Below are 15694 nucleotides of genomic sequence, written 5' to 3' on the forward strand. Positions count from 1 at the left end.
AAAAAAAAAAAAAAACTGTCAAGGTTAAACTGACAAAAGTTGTCAGCCACACCCGACCTGCAGGGTGCCTGTTTTCATGGGGAGATGTGCCTGGTACGCTGAGCTGGTTCTGAGGTAGTGGCCCCTCTCTCTTCTAACAGCTCCACCCATTACCTTGGTCATTCAAGTCCAGGGCCCCACTGAAACCTGCTCCTTCGTGTCCTAGGACTCACTGCTCCTGTGGCACGTGGCTCGGATAGAAACATCGTGTGGAACAGCAATCAGCCTCAGGATCTCACTATTCTGCAAGCACTTTTGTCTGCACCAATGAATTGTATTATAATTAAAACACTAAAGACCAGTTCTGAGACATCCAGCCTTAACATTACCAATTTTCACTTTCAAGGAACATCTGATGTATCCTTTAACTACAGAATGCATGAACGCTAAGCTTGCATATCTCATTCCACTCTGCTCAACTTCTTATTAACGCTTATTTGCAGAAAAATAAAAATGACTTCCTCTCATCTACTTAGGGATATTATATAAGCTACTTAAATATAGTATTCTCTAGTGCCATCTAGGGGATTTCAGACCCCCCCAAAAAAAAAAAAATCATCTCCTCAGCTGAAAGAGAAAAACAAGCACTAAGAAATCAGCTGTGACTTGCAAAATAATTTTATACATATGGAGGGTGTTTGGGTAATCTTTTATTGTACAGTTTGGATAGCTGAACAAGGTCACACATGGTGCTGCAGCTGGGGAATGCATAAATGAGTAAAATATATGACAGTGTGCCCGTGCTTTGTAGTCTGATATTTAACAAGCATAACCTTGAGGGGGAAAAATTCGCCCTATTTAAATCAATTCTTTTTCTAAAATCAAATCGAGCAAGATATGTTAATTTTATATGTGATTTTAGATAACCAGTGTCTGCTTATTAATCATGTGCATATAAGAATCCAAGCAAGTGTCCTTTGAAGCTAAAGAGAAAACCACAGACCAGTAGACACTAACCTTGTCCACCTTTGGCACTGGGCCTACTAGGTAGAGCTCACTCCCAACCATTGCACTCCTAAACTGATTGCAGAAGCCCCTATTTGCATTCTCGAGCTCTTGAAAGTATTTCTATTTGGATAATTTGATATATTATTTGGGGGGTGGGGGAAAATCTGTGAATACTATTATTATTTATTCACCTAGGATAATTTCTGAGCTTTCCATATACCAAAATAACCTACCACATCGTACCAAATGGAAATGCTCTACTTTCAGGTAGCTGAGGAAATCCATGTGACCCAACTGCAGTGGTCTGTGTTGACCTGGTAAGCACATTTTTTGGAAAGGTCATGTCCTGGAATGGCCCTGTGCTGGCCACTTTTCCCACAGATTATTGCCTATAACTTTCCCCCCAAGCCTCTGACTCCTATAAATATTTAATTCCCATTTTAAAGACAAGAAACCTGTGGCAAAGTTAAGTAGAAAGTCTTCTACATGGCAATACAATTTTTTTTAAAAAGTTGACTAACCAGGATTTCCAATCCATCTTCTACACCAGCATCAAGCCCTATGTTTCTTCTGTTCAAGCAGGTTTCAAATGTGCCATCTAAATGTGACCATTAAATATTTTAGACACTATTTCAACCAATAGGAAAATGCACAGTAGGTTGAACCACAGGAAATTCCTGATAGGCAACCATTTTTAACCTACAAAAGGTACCTATATGTGATTCAACACAATACGTTTCCAAATTCTAGGCTGCTTCCCTTGAAGGCTGGTGAAAGGAAGAAGAAGCTTTTGTTATGTACAGTTTCATCTACCTTGAATACTTTCATAGTCTATTAGTGACTGCAGACATCAACGAAGTCAACTGTATTACCTCCAACGATGTAACTTCCTTTGGTATACTATATACCCATCAAGGACAAGCTTCCTAATCCTCACCTCTAGGACGTACTGACGTTATTCATACCCATGTACCCTGTGACAGTAGCCACTGTGTGCCAATACCATTTTTTCAGAGCCACTGTTTCATGTCTTGCTTGAATAAATGTTCTTTCTTGACTCATTCATTTGACTAAAATGAGTCTCCACACTAAAATGAATAGAAGTGATGGGTGGGTAGATATTTTAAAATGTATTAATAACAAGGAACAGGCCTTATTATTGTGCAAAACAGAAAGGATTGGACACTAACAACTGCTCTCAATCAACTTTGATGTAACCTTCAATGGACTTGCACAGGCCATGGAAAGATGATCAAGTCCTATTGGTTCCCAATCCAATAAAGCTAATGATTTCCACTTAATATGCAGGCAAAGTCTGATGTGTTTGAAACAAAGATTTCATGATTTACTTTTACTTTGTCCTGAAATATGTTGTTTCTATTCCTGATTTTCTAATATAACTGGGACAAAAGTAATTAATGTGTGAAAATGTATATCCTCTTTCCTTTGTTCAATCCATACCTCATCCACCCATAAGAAAACAGAGTTGTAAAAGAAAAAGAAGGTAAAGATAGAAAAAAGATTCACAGTAATGAGTACAGAGAAGCATTTCATGGAAAACTAAGGCGGAGGAAAGAAAATGAAAGGGTGGAATAGGGACAGATGTTGTAGTAAGCAAGTGAGAGAAGAGAGGCAGGCAGGGAAAGGTGAAGAAATACTGATGAGAGAAGAAGAGGAAAACCTTTGACTTCAGTCCGTAAAGATAAAATAAAATGATTAATCTGATTATTTCAGAAAGCTGGACTACGGGCATCCCACTGTGGCTGAAAGTGATACTGGGCCACGTGGAGTTCCAGGATTTAGTCAGAATATGCTAACCATGCATAAGAGAAAGCAGACTAGTAACCTCAACTGGTGAGTGTAGAACTAGACTGTCCTATCTCCTCTGGGAGCCTGGAAGTGATTACATAATTTGATCTCTGACGTTTCACTGCACAGCATTCTGACAATCCAAATCTCCGCTCCTCCAATATAACGTTTGCCTCAATTACGCCTCACCTCTCAAAATCCCCTCAACAATCTCAATTCTGAATTCCCCCCAAACAAGAGAAGGTTGTAGGCTCCAAGGGGGGAGAATCAAGTAACAAGTGGAGTTTGGTTTTTAATGGGATTATACCAGCAGAAGATACCTACCATTCAATAGGAACTCATCATACCTGCAAACCACCAAATGCTCACTTAACCCAAAATCCCAGAGTTTCCAATTCAAAGATGGTGCCATCCAGGTGACTGATGACAGCCTTGTTCCTATACTAAGGAAGTTCTCTTTACTGGATTCTCTTTTGACTTTCCTTTTATTTGTTTTCTGTGCCATTATTTTTGAAAGTCAACTGATTCTCCCAAGCCCCAGTTGCGACATTCTACAAATCAAGGACATGGCAACACTCCTTCAAACTTCTAGTATATCCAGTTTGAGAGGCACATTAGGTACTCCTAACCATGAAAGGAAACTTGTTACATTTTTGGCATTTGGATGCTCAGTTTATATTATTATATGTTTTATATATACTATGTTCAGTAGTGACAGCTGAGATCATTGAAAGGCACACTGGAACTGAAATTAAAAGACCTGGCCTGATATATAGATTCTCCACCTCTATTGCTTTCTGCCTGTGAGCTTAAATAAGTAACTTAACTTCTATAAACAACATAATTCCATCAATAAATTGAATATAAGAAAATGTCTGGGACAAATACATATAATCTCAGACGTTTAACACAACAGAACTTTGTTTCTTGATCACAGAACTGTTCATTGGGTGTTTAACCTGCAGCTTGCATACAGTGATTCAGGGCCCCAAGCTCCTCTATCTTATGATCCTTGTCATCCCTTTTATTACCTGCAAAGGGTCAGACAGCAAATATTTAAGGCTGTATATGACACCACTATCAAGTCTGGTATCACAGAGTAAAAGCAGCCACTGACAATAATCAATGTGGTTACGTTTCAAGCAAGTTTTATAAATAAACAAGTAGTATATCAAATTCAACCCTTTGGCCATAATGTTATGACTCTTTGTCTAGGTATTGAAGATCTCTTCTGGACTACTTGCGAACAATTGACTAAAGGTAGAAAATCTGATCGTGAGGAATAGGCAGACATTTTTAATAGCAAACAAATAGCTTATGTCATTGTTGCCCATTCGACTGCCCAGACATGGGTATACTTAAGTCCAAGGAGGCCTGGAAATGATCTCCTGTTTTTCCAGAGGAAAAGAAAATGAACTGTTGTGAACTCATGACATACTCTGCCAAAAACACTTTTTTCAATGGTGGGAGAGAGAGTCGGTGATATGAGATAATAAGTATGCAGGACTACTATGTACATTATAATTTGTTATGCAAATGTTAAGTGCTATTTTTATTATAATTACTATATGTAAAGGATCTATGAATACCTCACCACCAGGGAGTGGTAGCGCCTTTAAAAAGAAGAGAGTTTATGGATAAAAAATGAACTTAACATCCTTGGATCAAGCAGACTGCAAATTCTGCTCTAAGAGGCAGGACAATTAGGATCTATTCCTTCAATTTAAGAGCCTGAAATACCCAGAAATTCCTTCTTATCCATGGTAGTGACAACTTTGCATGCATACAGGGAGCAAATAAAGCAGTTTTAAGAAGTTTTCAGGTTATCTCAATAGTCAGATTATTTGCTACAAAAAGGACTTATTTAGGATATCTTTCAATGCCAAAAACAATGAGTTGGGAATATAAAAATGAAGCTATCCATAATATAAACTAATTAACTAGAAATCCATGTTTGATTATCATACAAGAGTAAAGTATTGTGTGGGGTAGACAGGACACATCAGATATCATATAAAGCAATATATACGCAATTCTCAATGTGTGCCTTTAACCAGGATTTGAAGGTCTCACTCCTAAGCCATGTAATGTTAGCAACCAGGTAGAGTATTTTTTTCAACAGTCTTTCACAGAGTGGCATGAGCAACACAATTATTCCACTGATTCTAAAACATTCTCTTCTGTTTGGATCTTTTAAATGGCAGAATTAAGCACAAAGAAAATGAAAATGTAAAAGATTAGAATTAATTAGATCGAACAGAAGATAAAGCAGGGATGATTCATTTATTTATTTAAATTTTAGCAAAGTGACAAGTTGAAGGGACTTCCCAAGAGGCAATTAATCATCCAAGACTTGTTATTTCAAACAAACCAAGTGAATCAGACATTTAAAGGGGTTTAAGAAGACCTAGGGCATCTGGGAAGGACAGAGCCAGCAGGCTCGCCAGCCCTTGTGTGTTGGCTGGTGGGGATGAGGGTGCCTCACTGGGATGGGTGACCTTGGTTGGTATCTCTGTCTCCAGGTTATACATTCTCCCCACTTCTAAGTAGCTGGTGCTCAAAGGAGAGGGGATGCCTAAGACAGTTTGCCCACGTCTGTACAGCTCCCACACTCCCCAATATAATCACTGATCACATTGTCATTCACTCTTCATAATGTCCCCAGTTTGTGCAACACATTAACAAGACTTTCTGTCAATGGCTATGTGCCCGTGGCTCATTGACAGAAGTCGGGAAGAGGGTACCACTATCTCCTCTTAATGGCCATGGTCAAGGCTCAAAAGACCAAAATGCACAGAGATTGAGGACAGAGTGTGAAGCCCATGCTGGACCCACTGGCCTGCAGGTTCCTCAGCTGTCCTATGACCTTCGGAGGAGTCGCACAAAGCTGGCAGCCAGAACCATGGTCCAGCAGTGACGTCCACAGGAGGAAACGAGAGGCTCATTCCGCATGGCAAGTTCTTCATTTTATTTATGTATGTGTTGTGCATTTATTTTTGAAGAATGCATGCTCTTTATTACTATTAATGAGGCTTGTAATCCCCTGCCTATTGTTTTCTTCCTGAACCTGAACAAACATAACTCTTAGCGTCAGAGCCAATAGTTCCTTTTTACTAGCAATGATACTTTTCCAAGGCATCCTCAGAATTTTTCCTCCTCACTTCCCTTTGATTGACTTCTATGTCTTCACTTCATATATTACTTAAGAGACGAATGAAAAATTCCCTGGCTACGTTTATAGGAGCTGTGATCAACTTATCCTACAACACATGCTACGTGAGCTCCTAACCAAGAAAAAAGTTATGTTCAGAAAGAGTATTACTGGTTGGCCAACAGGAGTACATTACAGTGTGGACATCAGTTATTAATTAGTCGCTCAGGTTAGCTCATTCCCATGTGAAAATTACAGTAATCCTAAAAGAAATATCTTACATGGGCAGAGTGTTCTATAGTTGATAAGTCTTTCCAAATGTCTACAGCAGATAAGCTACTATTATTCTATCCTTTCAACTAGGAGGCCGAGGTTTATCCTACAAACTGCCTGAGTTACATAGTAAGAAGTAGCTGTCAGTCAGTGGGAGTCACTTAGTGAAACTGAGTCTGGTGCCCTGAAATAAAAATTCCAAGTCACGAGATTGCAAAGGAAAACTACCAAGCTGATGTCCGACCCACAGGAAGCTCTAAGTTAAATACATTTTGCTTCTCCTAATCACATTCTTGCTCATACATCATTTATGCCTCTGTTCATTCATTCACTTATGGAAAGCTTATTATGCATCTGGCAAATTGTCAAGTAGTTGGGACTGAAAATAATGAAAAACTGTTCCACCACTATTCTGCCTGCACTCCTGAGTTCACCAGGTGGGATTAAAAGGTAAATGCTGACCATATTTCCAGATTCTAAAGTGTCATCTATTGCAGCATTCGACATATGTACTGATAACAATGCACATAGAAACTTGAGAATTGTTCTAACCTGGAGGAAAATGCCTGTCAGCAGAGGAACGACATACAAGCCCAGCATGGGTGCAGCCACAAAGGTGGAAACACCTTGGGCAGGTTCCTGCAGGTGAGCAAGGGGGAGGTGACATTTTAAATATGAATACTGAAAAAAAACCACTCGAGCTTTCCAGCTAGAAATCCAGGAAGAGGGCTGGGGCATCCTCTCTCTCCACTTGGGGCCATTTAAATTTGGGGTGCGTATAGGACCCTCTTTGGTGGCCCCACAAGTTAATGAGCAGCACTGGGAGCTAGCCGCAGCCACTTCAGTGCAAGTTCGCTCCCGGGAGGTGACCCACAGGGCACAGCAGACCCCTCCTGTCTCGCCCACTGCTCCCCTCAGCAATGTACTTTGTCAATCTGCCTGTTTTCCCCACTCTGTCTCTGGTGAATCCTCTCACTGCCCCCACAACTCTGGCCTGTACCCCAGTTCTGTCTGCATAAATAAATAAATAAATCTTTTTTAAAAAATCATGTCTCTAAAAAAATAGAAAAATTATATTGGAATGTACAACTGAAAATGTGGTGTTGGATTATGCAATGAATCATGCACCCCCCACACACACACACCTACAGCACCCTCCTTGCTTCTGCTTCCAGGTGATGTGTCCAGTAAGAATTTCCAGGAATCCAGGAAGAGAGACAAACATAATGAGATGTAGGAGCAAAAGACAGCTGAGAAGAATCACATCACTGTTGCCTGAGGTCAGCCTCCTCATGGTAGGAGAGGGAAGGAAGGAGAGAGGCAAGGTGGGAGGGAAGGAGAAGGAGAGACAGAATAGATACAAGGGTGAAAGGAGGAGAGTGGAGAGAGAGAAGAGGGAGAAGAAGAGATTGAAAGGAGCCACATACGCCACATACCATCTAGCACTGCCCACATTACAAATTCACAGCCCCAATTATTTATTATCCTGCTGGAACAAACCCCTCGGGTGAGCGTCCCGGATCCTCCTCCAGCAGGCCTGGCTGTGCCATTTCACTTTTCTAAGCTTCACCTGCACTCTTAGGGCTTGCAGAATAGTGGCCCACTGCCAGCGCCACAGAGCTGACGCTGGACATGTGACAAGCACCCAGGAAATGAACAGGCTAAAGCAGCGGAGGACTCACTCTTCAGTCTTGATGTGCTAGGAAACACCCTTCTCAGGTGCCAGATATGTCCTCTGAGGCAGACAAGAGGGAGAGCCAGAGAGCCTCTGGCCCGAATGTAGAAACAGGGCCCTGTACCATCACGCCTGGGGGTCTGCAGGGGGAGGGTTTCAGGCCCTCCCTGGAGAGCAAAACCCATGAATGCTCAAGTCCCTTATTACATAAAGTGGTGTCATATTTGCATAGAGCCTACACCCCTCCTCTCGGCTACTTTCAGTCATCTCTAGGCTACTCGCATTACCTAATGCAATGGAAGTGCTATGCAAGTCTCTGTCACACCACACTGTTTTAGGAATAGTGGCAATTTTAACAGTCTGTACATGTTCAGTACAGACTCAGCCATTGTCAGCCTAACTACACTGCATGTATTTTGACATGCAGTAGGCCGAATCTGCAGATTCAGAGCCCGGATGTGGAAGGCCTCCTGGACCTGGTGTCTACCACCACTCCTACAAAAAAAAGCGGGGGTGAGTCCGCAAACAGTGGAGATGGCACAGCCTCTTATGTGCCACTCTAGCTGGTGATGCCTGGAAGAGGAAAGGCTCCTCCCCAAGGTGGGGGCCCAAATATAAGGAGGTTAGTGTACCCTTTTCTCTTGAAGGTGTTTGCAAATGGGAGGCTCACAAGTGAATCCCCCTCAGTGGGGTATGAGGGAATCAAATGGAGACATGCTTCATCAAAACAGTGGACCTCACCCCATTCTTGGAGTTTGAGGGAACTCTGTATTTTGGGGGCCCCTCAGTGGACAGGCCAATGGCCACTGGAGTCCAGCCATGCAGAAGAAGGCTCTTAGGGCTGGCAGGGCCTAGAGGGAAAATGCCAGTGTCTCATCATCAGGAAGCAGAAGCAAGGACAGCGTGGGAGGTGGGGTGCATGTTTCACAGCATAATCCGAGACCACATTTCAGCTGTGCACCCCAACTTTAAATGGTCCCAAGTGGAGAGGGAGGATGCCCCCAGCCCCCTACCAGCTCTCACTTTTTGCTGCACCAGCTTGGAATAGGTCCCACAGGGGGGCCCACCCCCATGATGATGTGGAAGGTAGTGGCCCACAGAAACCCCAAAAAGGAACCCCACATGTAAGCCTCCTCCCCACTAACCCAGATGAGGGAAGGCAAAGAAGGGGCAGACACTTAAATCTCACTGAACGTCAGCCCAAAGACACTGAGCTTTTAGCCAATCTTTGTGAACCTGGATTGTGTTCTCTGCCTGTCTTTGTGGGCTGCTCTATCAGAATACCACAGACCCAGGGCTGGTGAACATCTTTTCCCCTTAGTTCTAGAGGTTGGAATGTGCAAGACAAGATGTCACCAAATCTGGTGTCAGGATTGTCAAAGACTATGTTCCCCTTGTGACCTCATGCGCTGGAAAACAGGGCGGGAACAGGCAAGCTCGCATGTCTCTTCTTAGAAGCCCAGTAATCCCCAGTATCCAGGCTCCACTGCCATGACCTAATTGCCTTCCAAAGGTTCACTGCCAAATACCGTCACTTTGGGTACAAACAGCCTCTACTATATGATACAGGGTGTTGCAAGGACCCATAAGCCAGAATACCCCAGTTGTATGCATTGCAGTTGTTCCCCGAGTTGAGAAAGTTAGAGTAATGCCTAACATTTATCGAATCCTTGATATTCTAGACATTAGATGACACACCTCCATCGACTATCAAGTGTAACCCCCCAAAGCAGACAGGAGTGGCTGTTATTTCTGTTTCACAGCTGAAAAGGGGAAGTGAAAAACTTATGTTCTTACTTCAGTATTTAGTGTAGAGGTAAGATTTAAAGGAGGAGGAATAAACCGCTGATTGTGTTTTTTGAATGAAGGAGCCAAGGACTAAGATGAGGGATGAGTATAAATACCACATAATACTCACTGAAACACCGGAAACAGTTCCCCAGGCCTGGGGGTCTGACCCCGGAGTACAGAATTCCTCTACCTGCCAGAGGACAGAATTCTTGCTCCAGGCAAATGTGTGATAAGGTTGGATCCATGCTGGTCTTTCTCCTTCATGGAGACAGCTTTCTCCTAAGATTCTGCTCTGGACTTGAGCTTCTAGATGACCAACTAGCTCATCTTCCACCCACATACCCAGTTTCCCTGTGCCCTCCCTTTCCATGTGTGTATAAAAAGCAAATGCAGAGAACGTCAACACAGCAGCATTGTGACCAAGGACAAGCAACAGACACCTAACATCTGTGCAAGTAGATAGCTCTTCCCAGCATCCTAACACTTTACTTTCTTAGCTACCTGATCAGTTAGAAAGCAAAAGTGTCCTTTCTGACACATAAAGGTATAGGCGACGATTCAAATCGTTTTCTCCTCCCAGGGCATTTTACTAACAGCATCTTGACAATCAAAGCACCTGTAAAGATACAAAGAAGCCAATTTCTAGTGAGAGGATATAAAACTCCCTACCTGAGTGGGTTATTATCCTGATGAAGCTGTTCCAAGGATCACATCCTTTCCCTAAAACAATAAAAACAGCATTTTAAGTTTTTATGTATTTCCAGCTTCACTCTTTTCAGAAAGGAAGTGGGATTGTCAAGAAATGAATGTCAAGAAAGTTCACATGTATGGTGAAATTAAAAAAAAAAATTTAAATGAAACTAGGCTCAGAAACCAGAAATGAAAAAGGCATCAACTTGCCCTTCCAAAAGATCACACAGAGTTCAGAACCTGCAAGTTGGAGCTGGGTCTGAGAATGATATCATCAGAAGCAAAGGTACTTGTGCTGTTTTCAGTTTAAAGAATCTGCACTTACATTTTTGTTCCATTGTACAGATAAAGGAAACTGAGGCTGGAAAAGTGAAAGTCTCAGACCAAGTATCTTAAACCTTTGTTCGATGCATTTCTGTTATATCCTAGCTCCTACTATTCCTAATGAGGTATGATGTTGAATCAGAAAAAAAGCTTTAGAGGTTATCAACTCTACTCTCTAAAGTTTTGAATAATGTATGCTGTCAATATTGGCACAGTATTGAATTTAATAAAGTAATATTGAAATTTATCATCACCAGCAGTATATCCTTGACAACCTGGCACTTTCCTTCAGGTTTGAGGTGGGCTTTTTTATGAAGCAGAACTAACTAGAAGGTCAAATTATGGATTGGGGCATAACCCGTAACCCAGATCCGTTTTATTTTGCTCATTCGGTCATCAAGAGTCTAACAAGATTCACATCATTATCACTGATAAGTCATGAATTAAGCATTTTTTTAAAACTCTCCATGGTTAAATAATGCTTAGCAACATCATCTTCCAGAAGCACTTCTCTTGCAGTCATGATTAGCCTTTTCTAATGATTCTGCTCAGCTAGGATTTTTAGTGTTTTTTAATTGCATATTTTATGATATTTTAATTTTATGTTTATTCATTATTAATCATCTTTATTATATTTTAATTGTCAATACTGCATCCTAAACAGGGAGAGGGAACACTTCACAAATAAGAATATTAATTTATATGCCTTAAAATAATAATTAGGATTTTAATAAAATTACTTTCCTTAATAGGTCTCTGTGGAATGTAAATCCCCCACTCTCTTATGGACTAATGAGATGCGAGGTGAATATCATTAAGCACTGTGCTCACTTTCAACGAAAAAATTTTAAGCAAAACTAGTAAACCTTCAAACTATTTACCTAAGGCAAGCTGCTGATTTTGCCTAAAAAGCAATAGAGAACTACATACAGATAATAAAATGTAAATCTGAGTCCCTCGGTCTGGTGTGTGTTGGAAGACGAACACGTAGGCACTGCTGAGCTTACTGTGGTCTCGCCTGCCAGCCAGCACCTGACTTCCTCCCTTATTGGAAGAGAACCTGCTGTCAGTACATGATGACAAGGAAACCTTGAGCTTCAGGGTTTTCAAGCTGCCTTGCAACCAGTGAGATCCTCGGTCACGGGAAACAGCAAGTAAGGCTCACAGGACCTCAACACAAGGGAACGACATGCTGTCCAATCCTAAAAGATGGAAGAATTGGAGGACAATGTCTCAGACATGGTGGCGTGCCACATGAAAAAAGATGGCGGCGGCAGGAAGTTGAGCATGGCTGACTTTATTAGCAAGATTGCCTTAAAGGCTCATAGATTTGCCATGGAGTTCTACTTTTTTTGTGAGAAACCAAAAAAATGTATGTGTGTCTGTGTGTGTTTGAGTAAATGTAATAGTTTGTTTTGCTGTTAGGATTATTTTTTTTTTAAGATTTATTTATTCATGCATAAAGAACTGGGGTACAGGCCAGAGGTGCAGGGGCAGTGACAGGATTCACCAGAGACAGAGTGGGGAGCAGAACAGGCCGACTGACTGAGCGGAGGAGTGGGCGGGTCAGGAGAGGTCTGCCACGCCATGTGGGTCACCGCCAGGGTGTGGATCAAAATCATGCTGAAGTGGTTTTAGCTTCTTAAGAAGTGCTGTGCTTTAACATACTGCACCACCAGGGAGGGCAGGCTGCTAGAATTACTTTTAATACCACCCATTGATGTACAGTTTTTTTGTCATTTGACAATTTTAATAATCTCCTTCCATGTTGTAATCAGCAGCGGTAATTTTTGGAGTTGGCATTTCCTCTTCTGGGCAGAGGATGCTACAACCATTATGCAATTAACCTAATATTGTTCCAGCATCATTTTAAAATAGTGTTCTTATAATGGCTTTGTGAGCATATCTGTTACAGTAGGGTTTCAAAGTGTTCTTGTAAATTATGTTAATTTTCTGAATGCCAAATCTATAAAAATCCTTCAGCAGAAAAGAAATACAAAAGTCAGGAAATCTCCCCATGTAGGTGAAGGGGTTTTGTTTGTTTTGTTTTAATTAACTGCTAAGACAATTCCTTTCACACTTGTCTAGGTTATTCTTTGCAGTCTGTGAGAATGAACCATTCACTTCAGTAAGATCAGGCGTCCTTCTATGCACCAGACCAAAGCTTATTAGAGCTTGACTGCTAAAAGAAAGAGTCAGAAAAAAAGAAAAGCAACTCTCATGAGCTCTCAATTAGTGGCACGTATTATACCACCTCTCACCTGCAGGCTCTCTCTCTCTCTCTCTGTCTCTCTCACAACACACACACACACACACGCTTTGCATCTAGTTGCACTTCCAAACGTTTTTAGAAAAGCTTTTTCATAATCAGAAAAACTGATTATGAAAATGAACCCATTCACTATTAGACTCATTAAAATATGATCAGAAACCTTATCGAGTCCAATTCCAATGATGTCTTGAAACCCAGTCCCAAGGAGAAGAACCACAGCAAAGTTTATATATTGATGCTAGAAGAAAAAAGTACACTCAGCCCCATGGCTTCCAGTCCTCATATTATCAATCAAAAAGCAAAGTCTAACAAGAGCGTCATGAGTGAAAGCTGATTTTACATGCCAGTGGCCTACGGAATATGTCTGGCAAGAGCAGAGCCTGCCTGTCAGACCATGGCGGTGGAGGGGAGCAGAGGAGGGGATCATGGGAGCAAAATTCCCTTGCAAGGTGGCAGCAGTGAGAAACAACTCCAAAACCCATGGAAGTTGATTTAAAAGTTCTCGATGGCAACAGAAAGACATACTGATAACAGTGACAGATAGCTTGAATTCTGAGAATTAAACTATAGAAAGTCAACATAACTTAAGAGATAGAAAATATGCAAAGAATTCCTTCGATACAAAAGAGCTGGAGTCAACCAGCAAAACAGATATTTGGTGACAAAAGGTACTTGATGAAGGAATGAGATAGGCTAGGACAAGGGGTGGAGAAGGGGTGCAGAAAGGGTGGAGAAGGGGTCCTTGGTGCTTAGGAAAACACTCAGAGTCCACTGACGAAAAGAAAGCTGGCTGAGAAAGCTTGGTGTATTACCCTGGGCCCTCCAGTCGCTGTCCCTCTTGTAGAGAAGGAGCCCTCTGCTATCTTGGGCCACTGTCATGAAACATTCATATTCTAAAACTAACTCATTGATCTCGTTCTGGGCTCACCAGGCAATATTCTAATTTTCGATTTACTTCCAGAATAGATTTGCCAGCATTCTAGTCTAGTTATTTTGGCAGCTAAATTTATCTTGGTAAATCCCCCCAACTGGCATTCCAGTAGATACTCCCTTGTTCGTGCATTTGTTTAATGTGAGTTTACCTCAATCTGGTGAAACTGTAAAACAACTGTAAAAATCAAACTAAAAGTGAACAGTTGAGGCCTAAAATGGCCTAAGGATCCTTTTCCACTTACTCCTCTTAGCTGTTTCTCTCTCTCTCGATATCGTTATTCCCCATTTTCTGTCAACTTCCATCACACTGGTGCTGCCACTGCACACCTAGCCCTTCCATACAATCCCCGGACTCCTGCCTTACAGTCACCTCCTTCTGCCACTTTTGAGGCTGTGGCTGTCTCCTGTACCCTATTCTGAATAATGAGACCCCCTCACACTGAGCCTCACCCAAGACTTTTACCTCCCTGCTTTAGAATCATCAGGGGAATAGATCAGTTAATGGGGGACTCAGCTTTTAGGCCAGAAATAGAAAAAAAAATTAAGTTAGAAAGACAACTAAGATCTCTCCTTTTTTTTTTTTTTTTTTGCTGTCTCTTCCTCTTCTTGTCCCCCAGGCTTAGCCAAAATACTTGCTCTGAACCCTAGAAAGTTTCTGACTTTAACCCCAGAAAGTATCTGACTTTAGCCCACACTGAAACCTACAGCAGTCTCCTTGTTACTCTTGACTGGGAAGAATGCTGGCTCCTGTGTCCCACAGGAAGTGGGAGTCAGAGTCTGGGTAACAGTTTAAAAGACTTTCATCGAATAGCCATGACCTCTCAGGAAACCCATCTCATGCAGCCCTTCAGAGCTGGAAAGGACCCAAGGGCCGTTTCCATAACCCAGCCATTTCTGACTCCTTATAGACAGGATCACATTTGGAATAAAGGGGCTTGAAACTCTTCTGGAAACAAATGTAATCAGGATTTGTTACCATTCCACCAGGACTTTCCTTCCCTTCAAAAGTTCAGCAGCAACATATAAAAGGATTGAATTGTAAGACTGTTACCAAAGAACCTTCTGAAAACACCAATCTCAGGGAAGTCTTCCAGTGTGGGTTCCTAACCCTGTGTCAATGAAATGGCTGGGATGTAGAAATGATGAAGACATCTTTCATTTGTAGCAAGTTCAGTTAAAACATGTATGCCAGTGAGTTGTGTCAATGAGACACAATCTACCACCTGAGAAGAAATCTCACCTGAGCAAGAAATCTCACCTTCCTCAACAGGAAGGCGGATCTAGAGACAGCAGCCGGCCTTGGGACTTCTGGACTATGCAGGCCTGGTTCTACATCTGCACATTCCAGTAGACGAATTGCAGGACAAAATTCTCATTTGTAGTTAAACTAGTTTGGCTTATGACTTTTGCACTTTAAAAGGACCTAATACAAACATGGCATTTTCTGTGTCTTAGGGTTAAGTTATGACGTCAGGGAGAGAAAATGGCAGAGGAAAACCTAACACAGGAGCTGAACATTCCAGGAAGTGCTGAGGCAGATCTGGGGCTTGTGGAGGAAGTAGGCCTGATGGTCCTGCCCCAGGTCCTGGTCTGAAAGCTGGAGATGGAACCACCTTCCCAGGGAACTAAACTAATTTAGTTTACTGGTATAAAATGATTAGAACTCTGCCTGGCACTCTCCCGTCTGTATAACTGTGCGCATTTTACATTAGACGTATCTAGAAATGAATGTTAAAATGCAGTTTTTGGAAAACTTCACTTGGGCCCACAATCTCAAGTTGGGAGATCT

Source organism: Condylura cristata, unplaced genomic scaffold, assembly GCF_000260355.1.
Source record: "Condylura cristata isolate star-nosed mole 26May11 unplaced genomic scaffold, ConCri1.0 scaffold00012, whole genome shotgun sequence".
Taxonomy (NCBI): domain Eukaryota; kingdom Metazoa; phylum Chordata; class Mammalia; order Eulipotyphla; family Talpidae; genus Condylura; species Condylura cristata.